The sequence below is a fragment of the Neomonachus schauinslandi genome, chromosome 14, assembly GCF_002201575.2.
Source record: "Neomonachus schauinslandi chromosome 14, ASM220157v2, whole genome shotgun sequence".
Taxonomy (NCBI): Eukaryota; Metazoa; Chordata; class Mammalia; order Carnivora; family Phocidae; genus Neomonachus; species Neomonachus schauinslandi.
Genome location: NC_058416.1, coordinates 63,484,891 through 63,507,738, shown reverse-complemented (window position 1 = coordinate 63,507,738; position 22,848 = coordinate 63,484,891). Strand labels below are relative to the sequence as shown.

Below are 22,848 nucleotides of genomic sequence, written 5' to 3'. Positions count from 1 at the left end.
TGGAGTCTCCACATCATTTATTCATAACAAAAGAGAAAACTCCATCATAACATTCATAAAAACAGAGCAGCACCACCTGGAGCCTATCCTAAAGTGACTTGCCTTCCAAGTTACAAACAAAGCATTGGTCACACTGTCCAGCTGGTGAGCTACCAGGTTCTGGTGGACATGGGGTTATAAGAACAACGTTAAAAACAATCTGAAATCTCCCTCTTTAAGCGACACTGGCAGTAAACACAACATGCCATCTCAGATGTCCCCTCTTGCTTGAATTACTGTGTTGAATAGCTTGGGGAAAATGAAGTCAAATTTATTTTGTTAAAAAGAAAGTAAGACACACAATGGGTGGCTGCGACCAAGTAGCCCATTTATCCTCTTCATAAACACTCAATCCATAAAAAAGCAAAGGCTTTGTGTCACTACTGGAAGCGAACACTGAATAAAGAAAACAGCATGAACTCTGGACTTCAAGACCTTGAAGTGAACCCCATTCCTGTTCATTTAATTCAACAAATATGTATGAGTATGTATCAGGTCACGGGCATTTTGCCAGGTCCTAGGCAGACGGTGCCGAGCAAGACACAGCACCTGCGAGCAGCAAGGTCTTGTATAGTAAGAAAGGCCGATAGGAGGCAAATAAAGTCCCGCAGGTGGGTGAAGGCAACAGTAGGCATGTGTGGAAGTGTCAGGAAAAAATAGAGAACAAATCGACTCTATTTGTCAAGGAGGCAATAGGGGCTGTCCCCTCAGTTGACCAAGTCTGAGATGGGTTTTGAAGCCTATCTGAACTAGTAACGGTGTGTCTGGGGAATTACAAACAAATGGACTTGGTTGTGATCTATAAGATGAGAATGAATGGTGGGGACAGCCTTGAACAGTAGCAGGGTCCAGGCCAGGGATGACCTTGGATGACATTTGAACATGAAAATGCCAATGCCGAGGCATTTGAAGAGGTACTGGTCAATATTTATGAGCCACTTGATTTTATGTGTACATATGCAAGTTATTTAACTTCTCAGTTTCCTAACTTATAAAAGAAGAAAATATCACATCCCTCATAAGGGTGTGACAATAAACAGATGCTTGCTGTGCCCCTACCCAACTCCCCGCCAAGCAAATTTTGGACGAGTGGAAGAAGCTGCACGTGGGAGCGGTCAGAACAGTGGGCTGGGATGAAAAAGAACCAGTGTTTATTCCTATTCAAGAGTGTGAGTTTGGAAAGGAAGAAAACTAGATGCCAAGTCCAAGGCAGCCACTGGAGACTAAATCCAGGATCTGAAGAGAACCTTAAACAAGATAGAATGGGCAAACAGAGCAAGCAATCTGAGGGACTGATAAGATGATCATACTGCATGCGTGCCCACACACACACTGCAAATGTGGTCAAATCAAGCAAGCAGAAGCTTAGTCTAGGTACAGGAGGGTGGGCTGATGTGCTCTGTGCATTTGTGTGGGGTGAATCAGGACCAGGTATCAGGACCAGGTATCTCCGTCTGTGTCACCCCCTCTCTCTACACCATTGAGGACTTCTCCCATATAAGGACTCTCCTGCATTACCACCATGCATTCTTCCCCTTCAGGACATTGACATTGACACGCTTCCATCCAATGACAGACCCCATTCTTATTCCACCTCCTCTGGGGCCAGGACCCTCCCCAGGAGCATGCAGTGCATTTAGCTGTCATGTCTCCTCAGTCTCCTTCCATCTGGGACAACTTCTCAGTGTGTCATCCTTAGTTTTTCATGCTCTGGGAGGTGAATGAGTACAGCCTTCATTATGTAGGATGATCCTCAACCTGGCTCATGCTGACAACCACAGAAATGATGCTGTCCTCGGCGCACCAGGTGGGGACCCGCCATTCCAACACATCCCACCTGAATTATTTGGTTGAGTGGCTAATTGCCATTTTCCCCTTTGTATTTGACTCATGTTTTGTGGGCAGATATTCCAAAATTACAATAGTCCCAGTCCTTGTCAGACCTCCACCTACCAACCTTAGACATCACCAACTCCTGCCAGGATCAACTACCATCATGACGGCTGCCAAAGCTGGTCAGCTGTGCCTGTCCTTATTGATCGGTGTCCTACTCCAAAAAAGCACTTTGCCTTATCCCTAGTTAAATTAATTACTTAGCCAACTGACGTCAATGTGGACCCAGGAATTCCTACTTTACTGGATAGGTTGCATTTTGAAACTACCATTATTTATTTTGATGCTCAGACTGCTCCTGAGCGGGGAGGGTCCCTGGAAGCTGGCTCCTGTGATGTCCTTATGGTTCATTAAGCATTTTCCTACTTTCTGACCCAGTAAGGTCTCGGGCCCATCCCCTATTTCCTCTTCCGCCAGCCCTTCTACTCTCTGGGCCCCAGAGCCCTGTTTTTACTTTCTGTGGCATGTGGTATTCAGAACTGGGCTCTCAGAAGTCTGGTGCTTGGCAAGCTCATTGTTTCTGGGCCATCCCACCTGACAGGGTAGGAAACAGGTGTGTTTATTTTAACACAAGGGTATATTTATCACTATTTCTATATCTTTCTGTGCACATATACTTTTAAAATACATGAATTCATTCTCATACTTTCCATTTCAATTCAACACCTCAAGATTCTTTCTGGTCTCTGCCTCCCATGTTTATAAATCTTTGCTCAGATAGTGAGAAACCCCACTCCCATTATGCTTTATATATTTAATTATATACTCGATCTTTTTTTTTTTTTTTTTGTGGAACTAAATTTCCAAACCACACCAGCTGCCTCATCCACCTGCCACTTCTGTAATCCCTAGCACGGGGTCACTTTCTTATACTGGGGACACTCGCTCCAGCATGTCCACGCCACCTTCCCCCCCAGGCCCTGGCTTCCCACACACTGGCCTGCTGCAGCAGCCGGACCTTCGAGGCGGCCCTTATCCCTAAGTGCATACTTTGCGGACACTGGCAGCTCAATGCTTGATTGCAAAGGGGAGGAAGGAAAGATGGGGAGGCCAGGAAAGATGGGGAGGAACCTTACTGATTCTTGATACCGGGGAGATTTAAGAAGAGACAACGGGAAGGAGAGACGTGAGCACCTTTGAGTCGGTCCATACGTGCACGGGCATTGCCATCACCGACAATGCTCCGAGTTCAAATCCAGCTTTACATTCCTCCCACCTTCTCTCAGTCCCCTCCTCCCCCAATCTGAGACTTGCCTACTGAGTAAAGTACCACTGAGCAATGCGCAAGGGATGAGCAGCAAATTCATCTAAACCGCAGCCTATGGAAATAGAGTCGTTTGGTGAGGTAAGACTGAGAAATCTTTTTGTTTTGATGATGAATTATTTTCAGGCCTTGGACCAAATGCTTGACCCCTCCGAATGATAAAGTGTGGTTATAATGTCTCTGCTGACTGGAGAAATTAATGATGAGCATTTACAGTATGATTTTTGAAGACAATGGTTAAAGGTATAGAGAATAATCATCTGCGGTTGAGAGTAACCTCCTAGGTGCTGGGTTGTGCTGCCTCAGCTTGGTTAAGGTGGGGCTGTTTCTGGAATCCTGACCCTGCAGAGTTCTGAATCAGAAATGTCCCAGGACAGGGGTGCCTGGGTGGCTCAGTTGCTAAGCAGCTGCCTTCGGCTCGGGTCATGATCCCAGAGTCCTGGGATCGAGCCCTGCATTGGGCTCCCTGCTCGGTGGGAAGCCTGCTCCTCCCTCTCCCACTCCCCCTGCTTGTGTTCCTGCTCTCACGGTCTCTCTGTCAAATAAATAAATAAAATCTTTAAAAAAAAAGAAAGAAATGTCCCAGGAGATACCTGGGTGTGAGCTGGACAGTGCAAGTGAAGCAGGGCCACTGCGTCTTTGGTCCTCTCACAGTTGGATGCAGTGACAGACTAACAGAGAGGTGACGGTAGGTTCCCCTCATCCTGGCTCTCCTCCACTCCACACCCAGCCCTTCCTCCTGGAAGCTGGCCCCCGCAGGTCAAGCAGCCCGGGCCCGGCACCCCAACTGCTTGGGTGGCTGCCCAGGCAGAGCTTCCCATGGACCTTTCCAGAAGCTTTCCACCAGGTCCCACTTCAAGTCCAGGATGGTGCCCACTCCTCAGATGCACTGGCTCACCTCCATCTCTCTCGTCAGACCTTCACTTCCCCAGCTCCGCCCACAATTTATAGAGTTTAGTTCCTGGAATAAATTCTTTATTGCATCACTGAGCAGCTCTGGGTCCCCCACAAGCCCTGACTGACACACTCCTACTGTAATTCTCTAATTGACTTGCAAAGTTCTTGTGAATTACTGCAAAATGCGGAACAGGTAAGATCTACTCTGTCTGGAGGTCAGGGATTGGCTCCAGGTTATTGGAGGATATGCAGCCTCGGGGTCTCCGTTTGCTTGGTCTCAAGAGTAGGGATGATGAATCTAATCCACACACATTTCTGGGCAGAGCAGCTCTCATTTGTCAATGTGACAGTCTGCAAACGCCATGAAGTACAAGCATCTGTCATTGCAGTAATGTCTCACAGTAAGCAGCCAAAAGAGGAATTAACTTCTACTAATCTGCTTCTAGCTTTCTGTATATCATGCTGGGCATTACCGTCCAGCTCAGTGGTTTTTTTTTTTTTTTCCCAAATGCAAGCCATGGCTAATCAGTTTCTTATCAAATACACAGAGTTGCCATAAACCAGCATTTTCTTTCTCATGAAGCAATAGCATAAAGTGGAACAAAAATCGAGGGGTGTATTGCATGTGGTAAGAGTAGCAATTGTTTTTTGCAACTTCATACATTTGCATTGCACTGGATCATGACATAAAGCATAGTAGTGTGGTCACAGTAGAAAAAAGTTTGAGAATGTTTCTCTAGCACATTCTATCAAACAGGTGGGGCAGTGTATAGGGCCCAGAAGAAGATGGTACACAGGTAGAGAACAGATGAAAATAACACAGATCCCCTCTCCAAATCTCTTGGAGCCAAACGTATTTCAAGATTCATACTCTTCCTGACTTCGGAGAGATACCTCTTACTATATGATTTAATACTGGCAGCTGTACTAGGACAGTGACCCCATCCAAACACACACATCTGGGGCAACCCACACAAACTGCAATGATCTCCCCTTGGCTAACAGGTGAGTTCACGTCAGGTTAGGTTTTGCCACCAAAAAATTGGGCTCTAAAACGTTAAGTTTTTGCAGCGTTTTTGAATTTGAGATTGTGGGTAAGCGATGTGGATCTGTACTCAAGCAAATTATAGCGAACTAGAAGTACCAAGCTGTAAAACAAAACAAAATTGTTCCAGGAATAAATTTAATAATCACATGAGCAAAAAAAAAAAAAAAAAAAAAAAAAAAATTCTGAATTTTAAACTGTCCAAAAGTGTACGAAAATGTAAAGCCCCCAAAAATGAAAATATAAATTTATAAAGCAAAAATTACAGCATGCTGGTCTATACTACAAATAGAAATGCCAGAGAGTATCTCTAAATAGACTTCCCCATGCAGTGAAAATGTGATTTAGTTTTCAAAAGTTTGTTCAGTAAGCATTTTGAGTAATGCAGAATTCATTAACTGGCAGGCGGAATGAAGGCAAAATAGACAATTTAGAGACTCCCAGAGTAAGAGAAACAAAAATATATATTCACACAAAGACCTAGATGCAAATGTTTTTAACAGCTTTATTAATAATCACCAAAAACTGAAAACAGCCCCAACATCCACCAACTGGTCAATAGATCATTGTGATCCTCACAATGATCTATACAAGAGTATGCGATCAGCAGTAAAAGGGAATGAAGTACAGATACTTTCAACTCTGTGGATGAACCTAAAAAGCATTATGCTCAGTGAAAGAAGACAGACACAGAAGGTCACATGCTCCATGAGTCCATTCATAGGACAATTTGGAAAAGATAAAACCATAGAAACAAAAATCAGATCAGTAGTTGAGCAGGGAGGGGGCCAACTACAAAAGGACAGAAAGAGACCTTCTGGGACAATGGAAATGTTATATACTTTGAAGGTGGTGGTGGGTACATGATGTGTATGTCTGTGAAACCCAAGAGAACTACACACCTCAAGGGGGGTGAATTTCACTGAATGTAAATTATACCTCAGTAAACCCAATGAGAGAGAGAAAAGGAGGGAGAGAAAGATTGAGAGAAAGAGAGCAAGCAAGCATGACAGCGAGCTGGAGTAATCCAGTATGAAATGACCAAGGCAATCTAGAATGACCCAGGTGGACCAGAGAGGAAAAACCAACATCTGAGACAAAGTAAAGGAAGAAACACTGCAACCAAACCTAGTGAGCACTTGATACAAATGGCATTTTTAAAAAATAAGCTGCATCTGTAAATAATGTAACTGTTGAAAATAAAACAGAAAATGTACTAAATGGTAGACTTTGTTCTGTGACATCTCAACATTCAAAAAGATAGATGGTCCCAGAGGTCCTTGAGCATTTCCCTATGGTATTTCCACAGAAGCTGCTCATTGGCTTCTCCCAGGGGATTTCCCTAATAGAAAAATTTATGGCAAGGATAAAATTAACACTGCTGGATGCAGAGGAAATGGTTTCTTTTGTGAATCCCTTTGCTTGAAATTCTGGGAAATTATGTTTTAACAGTCCAGGACCTATTACCAAATCACTGATTTATGGGATTATGGCTAGGTTATTGAGAGACTTTCTCCTAAACAAAGATTTGGTATTTTTATAAATAAATAAACTCTCCTCGAGTGAGCTGTGGCCATTTGTATGCTTTCAAATCTGAACACTGTTTGTTTCTCTCCTGTTTTCAGGATACGAGTCTTCTACTCTAGCCAAGCCAAATTTCTCAGTGGTGCTCATACAGGTCATGCCCACCCCATCCTTGCTCCTGTCACTGCCCCTCACAGACTCTCCCTTCTCCCCTGCAAATACTAACTAACCCTCTTGATTCACCAAGATGCAACCAGATTTCCAAATCAGGTCTCTCTCTTCCAGTCCAGACCCATGGTCTCTCCACTTGGGTTCCTTGATAATTAATGCAAAAGCTGGCCATATTGACATTCTCCATATGGACAACTTAGGGGCATCTATTTGAGAATGAGTGAGCAATTCATGGTGAGACTAGTTCTTATGCTTCTTTCCCACCCTCTTTATGCCTACCACAAGGCTGAATATGAAGTATTTATTTAATTAACACCTTTATTGGACTGTATAAGAAATCATCCTTTTTCATAGTTGGTAAATTTGGTGGGACTGGTTGTTCAATAACAGCTCATTGTTTATGCTGCAGTGAAGTTCTCATTTTACCATGCAATTCAACAAGCATGTCAATTAAATGTTCTTTGAGTGCTTAGGCACTGTGATGGGCTCTAGAGCTTCCTCCTGGTACACATAATGTTCCGTGTCTGCAGATTTCACAATCTCTCCCCCTCCTTACCGAGAGGAAATTCTTTCAGAGAGAAAAACATTTGGCTCATGCTTCCACCTGGTTTTTCCTCTCCTTACAGCCTCATGGACTATCATTTGCCCAGAGAGAACTTTTGCCCTCCAGGTTCTTACAAGCCACCAGCTCTGGGCTACTCCTGGCTTGCTTGGTGGAGAATGCCAATGACCTTGTGAAGCCACTTGGACCACACACCAGAGCCACCAACAGAACACATGGCTTGGGGGATGGTGCTGTTGGTCAAATAATGTACAGTGTCAGGGCCTGGGAGGGACTGGCGATTGTAGGGTGCCTCACTCAGACAGAGTGGGAAACAAACCTTAGCTTACCCACTGGAATGAGTACGCTCCCTTTGACCCACAGGCTTTATCTCTACTTGATGCCTCTCTGCAACAGATGAAGGGGGTTTTTGGTTTTTATGTGTTTGTTTGTTTTGGCTTTTTTCTTCCTAAAAGTAACTCAGAGCAATGTGTGGATAACTCACAACCCACACTAGCATTCCTGGGTTGGGGGAGGTGGAGACCAACACTAACCACTCAACCACTTGGCAGATGTATTCTAGTGAAAATGAATGAATCAAGCAGAACAACATTCATAACTTACCATCATTTTCCTTCAAGAGGTTAAACACCTGTTTTCTGGTGACTACCTAACAAATGCGGGCAAAGCCTGAGCACTTGGTTTCAGATTTCTGGGGACAAGAATCCTCTGGACAACGGTCTAAATCCTCCTAATCCTCCGGACAATGGTCTACATCCATTAGTATTCTAATACAAAACACACACATTCACTGAAATTACATTCATTCTAGTATGGAATTCGATTATCTGTGTGGATTTCTATGTAAATATATTTCACCAGTCAGAGCAGAGTGCAGAGAAGATTGCAAACCCAAACAGTGCTCATGATGACCAAGGGGAAACAATTTTCTCTCTGTTTATGACAAGCAGGTCAATGAACAGCATCCACGAGAAACCATTTGCAGCTATCTCCGTGGCTTCTCTGACTCCTCTCATTTAATGTGGATACTTCCTTTTGCTATTGACTTGTTCATTGTCCAACATTTTCCATTTGCTCTGTGAACAACATGCTCTCAGGTATTTTCTCGTTCACAGCTCATGAGGTGAGGACAGATACACGATTTTAGTGAAATGCTCTGCTGTGGAACTTTGTCACCACCTGTCTCTGGCGCTTGTTTTAAGAGCAGCTCTGTGTGCTTGTTTCTGCTCACCACCTACTGTGCCATTAAGAGTTGTGGGGCGTGGGGGTCTAGAACGATTTCCTTCTCAGGTACGGCCTTCAACACAATTTCTGCAGAAGAAAAATCGCTCAGCCTCTCAGGATAAGGCGCGTTGCTCCTAATTCGCTGCAGCAATAGAAGGATGCAGTATTCATTCCCAAGTCCTAAGACCCTCATATGACAAACTAAACATACTCAGTAATGCCGCTCACTCCTATAGCCATGGCCACTGATACGCAAAACTAGTCATGATTTTTTCCACTTCCAAGGACTTTCAACACATTTCAACGTACGTGGATGACTTCTGAAACTCTACTCTTAGAGTCAAAGGAAAATACAGTCTGCATTGCCAACAAATTATAATTATTTTATATGATCCTTTTATATGAAATGAGGGCAATGACTCTTGGATGTAATACAATGTCTTAAGGATTTCTAAAGTACTCTTCCATCAGAAGAGAATACGCCACATCTTCATAAAATATTCTCTATATATTTTTTAAAGATTTTATTTATTTATTTGACAGAGAGAGACACAGTGAGAGACGGAACACAAGCAGGGGAAGTAGGAGAGGGAGAAGCAGGCTTCCCGCAGAGCAGGGAGGCTGATGCGGGGCTCGATCCGAGGACCCTGAGACCATGACCTGAGCTGAAGACAGACGCTTAACAACTGAGCCACCCAGGCGTCCCAAAATATACTCTCTTTAAAGTTTTCCCTGCTATAAAATGCTACTCCGGTAGGTAGATGCAAACTCTGCAAATCCTCCTTCCTTAGGCAAATGAAAACATTTTCTTAGATAAAGTTCTAGCTTACCAACTGTCTCTGAAATTCAGTGCAACAAATGTTATTTTGTATCTGCTCTGCATAAGACTTTGTGCTGAGCACCCAGCCATAAATATGGTTCTCTGTTTGGCATGGATGCTATCTGAAAGGTAAAATGTTTACAAAGAGAAACTATATATAACACGTAAAATCAGGACAGGGAGGTGTCAGAAACAGGTGAGGTGACATAAGGGGAATGCCTACTGGTAATAATAGGCAAGATTTTGATAATAAGGTGCAAAGCAAAAGGTATTCTGGATAGAAACAGAGGCTAGAAAGTGTGGGGTGGCTTCAGACTCCAATCTTCAGAAAACTGAAAATGTCTGTAGAAGGAAGTAGTGAGAGACAATTTGACTAGAAATGTGGGTGGAGATCCAACTTGGGAAGGTTTGCAATATTAAGGTTGAGGACTTAGAAATTAATTCAGTAAGCAAATGAATGATTTCATTGTATCTGTTTCAGTAAAAACGACTTAGTTTTCCTGTCTAGCAGGAAGGGGATATGGAAAAGTTGGAATAGAGCAGTAAGATAAGACAGAAGGCCATTTCACATTCCCAAGGAAGAGTAAGGTGGGCCTAAACCCAAGTAAGGACTGTAGGAAGTGTGTGGCCAGGAGGGGATGAATTTCAGAGCCTTTTCAGAGGTTAGGGAGTGTTTCTTGAATATGTGTAAATCAGTGAGGTGCAGGAGGGAGTCAAGAAGAGGGATGCAAAAAATTGAGGCCAAAGAAGGTGGGGGAGGCAGAGAACACAACCAGTGATATTGACACCATCACCACCCTGGCACCCAGAGGGCACCTGATGGGTTATATGACCTGCACAACATCTGAGAGGCTAGTGAAGCGGAGTATAGGCTGTACCATCAGAAAGACCTAACTACCACTTGCTCCAGGGGCAAGGCGTTCCTTCACATCTTTGAATCTTCATTTACACGTCACCTGTGTCAATGAAGTGACTAAGCAATAGAAATGGCACAACACTGTAATTGTGTGCCACTTCCCAGATTTTGTGTACATTTAGACACAGTCGTGCGCCTATGTATACGCATAACGATAGATCATGAGGAAGAGTCAGAAGGAACTGGTTCCGCTTTGTGATGCATTTCTAAGGGTCCTGATGGAAAACCCAAACAGTTCCTGTGAGACAGGCTTAACACAAACTGCCACTTTTTAAAAAAAAGATTTATTTATTTGAGAGAGAAAGAGCGAGTGCACGTGTGAGCTGGGGGAGGGGCAGAGGGAGAGGGAAAGAATCCTCAGGCAGACTCCCCACTGAGTGTGGAGCCCAATGCAGAGACCAATGCTGAGACCCTGGGATCATGACCTGAGCAGAAACCAAGAGTCCGATGCTTATTCCACTGAGCCACCCAGGCGCCACCACAAACTGCCACTTTATTTTTTTTTACTTTTTTTATTGTTATGTTAATCATCATACATTACATCATTAGTTTTTGATGTAGTGTTCCATGCTTCATTGTTTGTGCATAACACACAGTGCTCCATGCAGAACGTGCCCTCTTTAATACCCATCACCAGGCTAACCCATCCTCCCACACCCCTCCCCTCTAGAACCCTCAGTTTGTTTTTCAGTCCATTGTCTCTCATGGTTCGTCTACCCCTCCGATTTCCCCACCTTCATTCTTCCCCTCCTACTATCTTCTTTTCTTTTTTTTTTTTCTTAACATATATTGCATTATTTGTTTCAGAGGTACAGATCTGTGATTCAACAGTCTTGCACAATTCACAGCGCTCACCAAAGAACATACCCTCCCCAATGTCTATCACTGAGCCACCCCATCCCTCCCACCCCAACCCCCACTCCAGCAACACTCAGTTTGTTTCCTGAGATTAACAATTCCTCATATCAGTGAGGTCATATGATACATGTCTTTCTCTGATTGACTTATTTCGCTCAGCACAACACCATCCAGTTCCATCCACGTCGTTGCAAATGGCAAGATCTCATTTCTTTTGATGGCTGCATAATATTCTATTGTATATATATACCACATCTTCTTTATCCATTCATCTGTCGATGGACATCTTGGCTCTTTCCACAGTTTGGCTATTGTGGACATTGCTGCTATAAACATCGGGGTGCACGTACCCCTTCGGCTCCCTACATTTGTATCTTTGGGGTAAATACCCAGTAGTGCAATTGCTGGATCGTATGGTAGCTCTATTTTCAACTTTTTGAGGAAGCTCCATACTGTTTTCCAGAGTGGTTGCACCAGTTTGTATTCCCACCAACAGTGTAGGAGGGTTCCCCTTTCTCCGCATCCCCGCCAACATCTGTTGACAAACTGCCACTTTAAACAAGCAATAATGTCTTGGTCTCTAGCGAAAGTGTTTAACTGGAAAAGACATTTCATAGTAGTTTGAGCTATGAAAGAGCTAATTTAAGACTTGTAAGTAAGATGTAGAGCAAAGAAGAAATGTGAACCCCATGCCTGTATCTAATTATTATCATAATTCTCCAAAACATTCCATCTTATAGACTCAACATCCAAATTTTACCTCCATATCAAACAGCGTGAATTTCCTGCCTATTATTCATCATGCTGTCCACACCAAGACTTGAAATCTTTGAGTGATATATTATACAGTTCATTTGTTCATGTCACTAATGAAATCTAAAACATTCCTGCTGGTACCTCCAATTTTGTATAGAACAAGGTGCCAAGGTAACCACCTGAGAATTTAGATTTTTAGTTCAAGAATGCACCATTTTCCGTAGGACCTGATCTTTATCACTCATTAACTCAGACTGTTTATATTAGTCATAATGACCTGACTTAGTGAAGATCGAGATTACAAATCAGAAAATCTTTTTTTCCAGCCACATTTTAAGAGAAAGAGAAATTTTAATGAAGGATTACATCTATTTTTTTTCCTAGAAGAAAAATAGATCTGTTCACCAAATACTTATTGAATGATGTCACTATACTTGAATAAAAAAAAAGTCGCTTTCTAAGTTGGGAGCCAAAGTCTGAGGGTAAAGCTTTCAACAGCCTAAGAAATGTAAATCGCCCACTTTTGTGATACACACACATACACACACACCTATGTACATACATTAGTCTGTAGTTTTTAATCTATTTCAAGAATACACAAGATATTTTGGCAGATCAAAGAAAACCGCAAATTTGATCAATTGCACAAGAAATGTTTAATGAAACAGATTACACATTATCACAGAGATGTAACACCTCAAATGGAAGATCTTCTAACTTTTCTTCCAGTTGTGTGGGAGTTATAGGCACTTCTTGTGCACTGAACGTCTGTGTCCCCTCAAAATTCTTATGTCGAAATCCTAACCCCCAATGTGATGGTATTAAAAGGTGGGCCTCTGGGAGATCATGCGTGTGGAACCCCCATGAATGGAATGAATGCCCTAATAAAAGAATCCCCAGAGAGCTCTCCTGCTTTCTTTCTCTCCCCCCCCTTTTTTAAGATTTATTTATTTGAGAGAGACAGAGAGAGAGTAGGGGGTAGGGGCAGAGGGAGAGAGAGAATCCCAAGCAGACTCCATGCTGAGCAGGGAGCCAGACTCATGGCTCAATCCCAGGACTCTGAGATCCTGACCTGAGCCAAAACCAAGAGTGGGCAGCTTAACCCATGGAGCCTCCCAGGCACCCTCTCTAGCTCTTCCTGCCATGTAAAGACACAGTGAAAAAAATGGCGTCTATGAGCCAGGAAGCATTCCTTCTGGCAGACACTGAATCTGCCAGGGTTTTGATTTTGGCCTTCTCAGGCCAGAGAACTGTAGTTTGTTGCTTACGCCACTCAATCGGCGGTTCTGTTACAGCACTCTGAATGGACTAAAACAGCACTGAGTTCATGCTTATAACAAGAATGAATGGGGCCTCTCTCTGTGATCTCATGATGAAATGTGGCTAGCTCATGACTGTGGGTTTAGAGAAAATCTAAGACAGAGTTCTGGTCCTCTTACAGGTGTGCTTTGGAGCCAGTACTTTATTTAGACTAAGATAAAATTATTCTGTTGGTCTGGTCGTAATACAGTGGTTTTCTCTAATGGTACCTAAGGGGACTGCTAGTCATCACATCCTCGCAAATCTTTGATGTATCCATTTTGATCCCAAATGGTGACATCCCCCTAGGCCAGGCTGGGGGTGTGAGGATGACCACCCTGGCAGCATCCACAGTCTCCTTGGAAATGGAAAACAGGGGCAAGTATGCTTCTACTTCCACCTCCACACCCAGGGCAGGTAGCTCTCCGATGTGCCCGCAGCATACATTTTTGCCTAAAATCTTCTACATCGAGGGTTCCAATCAGCCACTAGCAATGAATCTGAGTTCCCTGGATATATGGTTATGGAAAACAGTATTCTTACTTAGTACTGTGCTTGCTTCTTTATTTAATGATAAATTTTGAAAGGAAAAAATAAAGGGAGAGGAAGGAAATATTTATTAAACAAAACAAAGTCTCTCAGTGCCAAAGATTAGTTGATATACGCACGCTACACTCATCTGAGAAAACTCAATTCTGTGACTTGAACAAAAGCTCAGAAAATGTCAAAGAGTGATGGTGGGATGCAGAGAGACTCAACCCATCTGATTCTCTGGTGTTTTTCCAAGCTTGCCTCATTGTTTCAAGGCAAAAGGGGTCTAGGCGTTTGTTTTATTCTATATGAGGAGCATATCCATAGAACTGCTGTGAATGTTTCTACCTTGAGGGGTCCTTCTTTGAGCCCTGGGGCTCTCGATTTAGCCTTTCTAATGGTGTGTTAAGGATTCTGGACTGTGTATCAGCTATTGATGGGTGTAAAAGCAGGGAATGTAAATCACCTACTTTTCTTAATACATGCTTCCACACACGCGCGCACGCGCACACACACACACGTGCACACAGCAGGGGGCATTAAGAGTAAAGGATAATTGAGGTATTTTTGACAACTGTCACTGTGACCTGAGGCAAGAAAACAGGTGAATGGTTGGTGTTCCAAGAATAAATTCATCGTCTACTACTTACAAGCCACGTGGCCACTAGGTCGAGGTGCTCTTGGTTTGCGGGATAGTGGGTAGAGATGATGCACACACAATAATGTCTTTGGTGCTTGGCTGAATATTATTACTTGGATGAATAATGATATAATTACTCTTACTAAATGGTGGCAAAACAAATTCATTAGTAATAAAATTCCATTTTATTGAATTTATGAAACTTAAACACAGACCTGGACTTTGACCAATCCCAATTTTAACAATCCTCTTTCTACCTTTCTGCTTAATTTCTCGGTGCCTTAATGTAACCATCTGCAAAAGAAGGGAGAGTTTCCCTCTGGGGTTTCTGGAGTCTCAAACTGCATGATTCCATGACCCCAATTTAACTCCCACTGCCTATGTAGTTCCAAGAAATTGAAGGAGGAGAATAAACATTTGCAGATTTTATAATCTGAGAAAGAAATCAAGGAAGCCTTCATCTAAAATGGGGCTCTCTAACGGAGGTTCACATACTGCGTTGTGCTTCTGAGGCTCTGTGAATCCCCTGAAACTGCAGGCACAATTTTTTGTCTATGTGGTAGGAATGTTTCTGCAAGTGAGTCTATCACTTTCACCAGATTCTCTAGCAATCCATGACGTGGCACCACCTGTGCTCCCCCAAGATGTTGTAAACCAAGGATTTCATATTACAAATTCTAATAGTGCTGTTTTGTACTCATAGAATAAATCAATACCAACGATAAAATTGGAATCCAAGATTTTTAGTTTGGTATCAGTTAAGGTACTTTAGTGCTGGTATCTTACTTCAGGTCTTCCAAAGCCCGACCTAGAGCAGAGGCCCTGGGTGCAGGTGGCTTATTCGGGAAGCCCTCCTGGAAAGTGCGAGAATGTGACAATGAGGGATGGAGAATGAGAGCAGCCCACGGAGTGTACTGCTGACAGGTCGCTGCTGTAAGGGCTCCTATGGGTTGCCCTTCGGATTATCTAGGGCCGCTCCAGCACCTCTCCACTTACTTCTGCTGCCCACCAATGCTTCCGGCTCTTTTATCTCAGGCCCTTCCAGGCTGCCCTGCGTGCGGACACAGCAAATTTCCAAAAGGCTGGAGAAAGCCCTGGGGCAGAGAGCAGAGTGTTGCCAGCACCAGATGGAGACATAGCAGCCAGAGAGTGGAGGCAGCCAACGGGATGTGGCCTGTTTCAGAATCCTTCTCTCACACACCACATCCAATTATCCACCGAGTGGTAACTTCAAATTTTACAGCCTAAAGCACATTTGGCATACATCATCTCTATCCTGTTCAGTTGTCCCTGCCTCAGTTCAGATGTGTGCAATCACTCCCCTGAACTCCTGCAATGGTTTCCTGCTCATCTTGCTTGTCTAAGCCATCCTCTGGTCTATACTGCGCCCATGTGACCCTTCTAGAAGTACATCTAACAGTATCTGCCCTAGGTTTCCCACTCTTCAATGGCTCCCAATACTATCAAAGACAATCCAAACTCCTTGGCATTCATTCCTGTTGGGTTTTTCACCCCCTCTCAGGTTCATTTCCATCTTCGTTTGTGCCCCCTTGAGCTCCATCTCTAACATCTGATGGATGGTCTCCAATAAATTGCCCTTGCAAACCTCCCTGGGCAGTCCTTGAAGTGAAGCTTTCACAAACCACTCCTCCCTGCCCCCCCAACTAGGCAGCCAGGCCTCGGCTCAATGCCGCCCAGGCACACTGCCCCCACCTCCCCAGGCTTTCTCTCCTCCACTCTGTACCACTTGTATCATTATTGTTGTACCTGGTACATAGTAGCTGCTCAAAAACATTTTCAAATGACTGCACTATACAGTAGCACATAGTGTCGTGTTATATTGTACCTGTTGGTGGTATCTTCCATAAGACCAAGACCCTGTCCTCCCATCCCCTCACCTCTAGCCCTCAGCAGAGGAATAATAATGTGTGTCCAGCAAACGCTTGTCCACATGAAGCATCATAAATGCTGGCGTGGCAGACTGGGAAAGAATGGAAGGTAGAGTCACATAAAACCGAATTCATATCTTACCTTTGACACTCACTAGCTGTGTGGTCTTGAGTAAATTACTTAACTACTCTGAGTGTACTTTGCTCATTTATTAGATGGGGGTGGTATACTATGGTAGATTATATTACTGCTCCCAAATAGACACTTCTTTCCCGAAACAGAAGTATACACCCCTGGCTATTCCCGTGTGACCTACAATGCTCCTCTGCAGGAGGAGTGCGCTGCTGTGCCCACAGACCTTGAACTTGGCCACACGAAAGTGAGCAGATGTGGCACATGTCCCATCTGAGCAAAAGCTGAAAGAGCCAGTGCTTGCCTTGGCCATCGCGACTTTCCCTAGCCACAAGAAGGGCATATGCCAAGTGAAGGCTCTGTTTCAGCCTGGATCCCAGAATGAAAAAGGCTCTTGGAGAAGAGCCACAGTTGCTCCACAGCCTCTGAAGCCGACGTTGGATATGAGCAAGAAATAAGCCCCTGGTCTTATAAGTCACTGGGATTTGAGCTTGTTAGATAGCCTAGCGTAAGTCAGGAGAAGCCACTCCAGAATGTTGTGAGAATGCATCAGATCAGATAAGCAGAGTGCCTCTCAGAGAGGCCAGCGTTCAATAGGTCTCTTAAAAAACCGAACTCCCTTGCCCTCGCCATGTTCTTCTGAAAACCCCCATCTAGCCCAGAGGTGGGCACAAAGTAGAGGTTTGAAAATATGCAAATGATAAGTGAATAAACACATAAGTTGGGCTTAATTTTAAAACCAAAATAGATGCGTCTTTTTCGTCTAGTCATTTCCTGCATATAAATTACTTTGACAAAAATTTTTTATCATAATTTCAAAATAGCTTGCTAAAGCTTCCAGGAATATTTATTCGTAGTCTGAAGGAATTAAAGACTTGAGTAGCGCATCTCTCAGAAAGCCAACACCACAACAGGGTTGATTTAATCAAGAAACTTCTATCAGGCATGTCTCACTTCTGCTGGCTTCACTGCTATGAGTGTGATGGGGCATTGTGAAAGCCCAGCTACGACTTCCTCTGTTTGACTCCACAGACCACAAGATTACAGCAATGGTGTGACTTGGATTGAATGTATTTTCCCTTCTGTATGCTTCTCTGAGGGGCAGTATAAAGAAATACTTGCCTTGATCTAAATGAATAGGTATTCAACATTATCCATTTTATCCTACAGTCTTATGACCTTAACTTAAAAAAATTCAGGAAGAGGAGGGGAGGGGGATGGGGGGATGGGTTAGCCTGGTGATGGGTATTAAGGAGGGCACATACTGCATGGAGCACTGGGTGTTGTGCACAAACAATGAATCATGGAACACTACATCTAAAACTAATGATGTAATGTATGGGGATTAACATAACAATAAAAAAATTAAAAAAAAAACTAAAAAATATGGTAAAAAAATTCAGGAAGATATAGCAGAGACTATAGAAATTGATACCTTTGTTTCTGTCATAATTGATTCCACTTAACCATCACATTTCTTGGATGCAAGTTTTCATATACAAAAACACATCATAAATCCATCACTGGAGTGTAGCTTTGCATTATTTTCCAACAGTTTACATAGGATTCCCTGCAGAAACAGCATTAATTTCAATAACACAGCTAATGAGTTACACATAAAGCTGGAGGAGAAAAAAGAATTTAAAAACTGGCCTTACATTTCCTAAGGAATCTGTTCATTCTCCAAAGCCAACAGAAACTACAATTTATCAGGAAGAACAGATTCCATGGGGCTGGGCCAATAGAGAAATGACACACTAATATTTATTTGAAAGGCCATTTTTTTATCAAACACTTATTAAGTGCCTATTATTTGCCACCTCCTGAACCGACACTGGAGATTATAAGATGGCCAGACAGAGGTCCTGCCCTCAGAAGGGTAGGTCTAGTCTAAGACTCAGACAAGTACATATAAGATTATGAACATACTGCATGGCTTTGTTCTAAAAGACAGTTGGGAATAGGAAGACAGAAGAGGGACCCTGAGATGGTGGTCAGTGGGGTTAGGGGAAGTCTCTGGAAGGAGGTAGGGGCTGGGCATGAACAACCGCAGTGTCCTGAAAGGACCACAGGCAAGAATGGGGCAAAGCCAATGTAACAAAGTACAAAGATGTTTGCTAAGCCATCCTCTGGTTCTGTTGCCACAGAATCAGGTCCTCACTCATAAATTCCTTTTTCCAGCCATTTCCCTTTGCTCACCTAAGTGAGTTAGGTGCAAGGCGTCTCGGTTAACAAGACAGACATGGGGGGCGCCTGGGTGGCTCAGTCCGTTAAGCGTCTGCCTTCAGCTCAGGTCATGATCCCGGGGTCCTGGGATGGAGCCCCGTGTCGGGCTCCCTGCTCAGCAGGAGAGTCTGTTTCTCCCTCTCCCTTCCCCTCTTTCTCACTTGCTCTGTCTCTCAAATAAATAAGTACAATCTTTAAAAAACACAAAAAACGAAGAAACAAGACAGACATGGCTCCTGTCCTGGTGCCGTTCTCAATCTTATTGTAGGGATCCTATGATGGGGAGAAGCTGGGGCCGAACCCAGAACATCAGACTCAGTTTGTTTGCAAAGAGAGACTCAGAATACTCCACATTAATACGAAGGTCAGCGAATTAAGTAATCGCTCACACTGACACACAGAATAAAGCCACGTCTTCGTCCCTATGCTTTCAGGGATGAGCCGGCTTTAGCTGCAGCCTGCCCTATCCTCCCACAAGCCGCTGCAGAGCAGTGAAAAAGAGATGCCGGGACCCTGGTCTCCTGCTTCCCAAGAAGCCCACGCTTACATAATTACTCTCCAACCAAACCCCAGGGCCCCTCCCCACGGAGGACTCGGTTCTGTACTCAAGACATGTCTCATGAGCTAGCACACGTCAAGAGTGCCCTGGGCACCAGGGTATCGAGACAGTCCCATCCTCCACACACTCACGGACTTCAAGGTCAAAGGAAGAGAAATGCGGAAAATAAGATTCAATACAATGTGTCCATATGTCACACAATGTGAGGTATTTGACAAAACATGTCCACATTTCATCCACTGTAATATGGTCCTAATATGCCATAGTAGAAGAATGTATGAAGTGTGATGGAAGAGGTGAGGTGCTGGGAGGAAGCCATTGGGAAAGGTTTCACAAAAACAGTAATGTTTAAAACCAGCATGGTGGGTGGAAGATCCTTACGGGATAGATGCTAGGGAGGAGTGTGACGACAGACAGGCTGTGGAAGGCTGCCCAACCCCCCAGAGACAAAGCCATGCTTTTTGAATTATGTCTACGTTGGGAGAAAAAAAATCCTTGGAATATTTGTATTTCACCATAACAGACTGTTTTCAGGATTATTTGTATTTTAAAAGATTCTTTGAAGGGGAAAAAAACTTAATTCCACAATTCAAGTAGAGCATCAAATAAAGTCACAAGCAGTACAGGAGTAATAACATCATCTGAGGTTCTGTGCTAATTCTACAGATTCGTTAAGAATACGTTCTCTGCATTTTAAGTAAAAAGGGGTGAGAGATCAGTAAAAGATTAGTATTTTAAAATAGGTAGCAATAAGATTTCCCAGAAAGTAGGAACTTTTATTTCTTTTGGCAATTTACTATGCATGAGCCTATTTACTTGCTAAAATATTTTCTTCTCAGATTAAAAGTGCAGCTTTGGAAAGAGATAAACCATTTCAGACATTGCTCAGAGTTTATTGTGATAGATATTACTAACACCATCTGCTATTTCTAGCTATTAGCCAACATATAGTACATCATTAGTTTTTGATGTAGTGTTCATTGATTTATTAGTTGCTTATAACACCCAGTGCTCATCACCACATGAGCCCTCCTTAATACCCATCACCCGGTTACCCCATCCCCCCACCATCCTCCCTTCTGTAGCTGTCAGTTTGTTTCCCGGAGTCCAGAGTCTTCCATGGTTTGTCTTCCTCTCTGATTTCTTCCCATTCAGTTTTCCCTCCCTTCCCCTGTGGTCCTTCTGTGCTATTCCTTATGTTCCACATATGAGTGAAACCATATGATAATTGTCTTTCTCTGCTTGACTTATTTCACTTAGCATACAGCCAACAAAACTAAAAGGCAACCTATGGAATGGTAGAAGATATTTGCAAATGATGTAACAGATAAAGGGCTGGTACCCAAGACTTATTTCTACCTCTTGTTTCCTTCCTGGATACATGGCAGAGCGGCACCTCTTCTTCTCCCTAAATTGACAAGCTGATTCTCTTTGGGCCATAAACTGTGAGTCGCAGTGACCAATGCCACTTCCAAGTGGAAACATTTAGGAGCCAGTGTGTATTCCTCCAAGCTCACCTTCCAGGCTTAAGCAAACTCAGCAGCATCATGTTGAGACAGAACTGCCACAGGACTGAAGCCAAAGAATGGCATGCCATGTAGAAGGCAAGCCACCTCCTAGATTAATCTGGCCTCATTAGATTTTGTGTGAGTGAGAAAGGAACATTTGTTGCATTAAGCCATTGAAAATGTGGGCCATTCCCTAGTGGATATACTTGTTTGGAACATGCAGAATATCAATGAATTTACAAAGCCAAGCCCATGTGCATCACTTTAATAGAGATTAATGAGTGACTGTGATTTACAATCATAAACTTAGACAATGTGCCTAGGAAGATGAACTTTCTGATTGAGACCAAATGTTAGGCACAGATTTCTTTTCTTTACAATAGCAACAAAGACAAAACACCAAAAACCGGATGTCTGTTTTTGTTATGCAAATATAGATATTATAGTAGCAGGAGTGGGGAGGGGGTATGGGAGGTCACATCCAAGACACATGAACCTATACCGAATTATGTTATAACACACTCCTATAATGAAGTCCTAAAATAAACTCCTGATGTCCCCCCACAGAAGGACAATGTGACTGTCTACAAGATGAATATAACATATTTTCTTGAACCACATAAACTGTGATGATGTGTACTTATTCTGAGATAATATATATAATCCCACAGATTCTAGAAAGGAAATGGCTGAACACCATCTCATGGCAGTGTTCCTGCAAGGAGAGCAGGTAGGACAGATCCCTGGGTCTTCCTTTCAGTTACAAAATGTACAACAAAGGGCATCTTTGCTTTCTTATTCTTAGAGAAGACTTTGAAGCTTTAGCTGACTCAGTCACTTCTTTTCTTTAGATGTTGGCCACTTTAATATAATCTGCTAGCAAACAGATTGATGGGCAAACTTCAAAGAATATAGCAATGAAAGGATCAATATCTCTATATAATCGCTCTAAAAAACCAGGTAGCTTCATTTAAGATATAATTGGAATTCCCTTTAAGAGAAAGAAGAGGTTAAAACTCCAGAAGAAAAAAGCACATTTAACAGCACTGCCTGACACAATCTTTGCAACTGTAAATGCACAATAACTGTAAATGCACAATATTTGTTCTATATTTTAAGATGCGGGTACAATGCAGAGAACACTCACTGTGTTTCAGTGAGAAAACACAGGATAATCTGGGAAAATGCAAGATGACATTTTAAGGTAACATCTAAAGATCAGGATGATTACCCAGCTGAGATTACGGTTTGAAAATAAAGCACTGCACTTGATATACTCCTTAACAATATTTTTATTTGTACATCTATTTGGAAGTATAACAATTTTAGGGAGGCATTGTAATATGAACTTTATACTGTCTGGCTTTATTCAAATGAGAATATCCAATAAGATTGTGATTTGAGACCACATGCCCAGAGGTACAGGGAGAGGAAACATAAAACAACATAAAACAAAGGAGACCTCTAATCAAGATTTTAGGGTGTTCTGGTCTAAAAACCTTCATCTTTGGAACTAGGCAAAAATAGAACAGAATGTAGGTCAGTACTAATGCAGGTCAATGGCCATGACGATATGTGTAGACTACTTGATTTCTTTGAGTTTCTTTACCTGTGAGTGGGCAACCAGAAGCTACAGTGGGGGCGGTCAATAAATGATGGCCACTTGCTGGTTTTGTAAATAAAGTTTTATTGGAATACAGCCATACTCATTGTCTATGGCTGCTTTATGCTACAGAGGCAAAGTTGAGAAATTACAACAGGAATTGTACACCTTGTAAAACCTAAAATGTTTACCATCTGTCCTTTACAGTACCGTTTGCCAATCCTTGGTCTGTGAGGTTGCTGTATGGATCGTAGAAATTATTTAACATAGTGCTTGGTACACGGTAGCTGTTTCATTAGATCACTATTCAAGTAAGGGAAAGGTTAAGGTCATATAAGCTAGGAAGAAAATGTTTCAACTGCCAAATACTGTTGATCAATGAATCCTTAACCATCTGAGAAGAAGCTCTTGCTCAAAGTGCTTCACTTAGTTGACAGAAAAGATCTTAACCTGTTCTTTACTCTATGGAAAAATGATGCAGGGTAAATGAA

The 22,848-nt window shown here is 42.9% G+C and overlaps 1 protein-coding gene across 1 annotated transcript in view; it reads right to left on the bottom strand.

Annotated features, from left to right (window-relative positions):
• Nucleotides 1-22,848, bottom strand: part of PIEZO2 (piezo type mechanosensitive ion channel component 2) — a 500,927-nt gene that overhangs the window by 226,212 nt on the left and 251,867 nt on the right. The gene's annotated exons all lie outside the window — the stretch shown is intronic.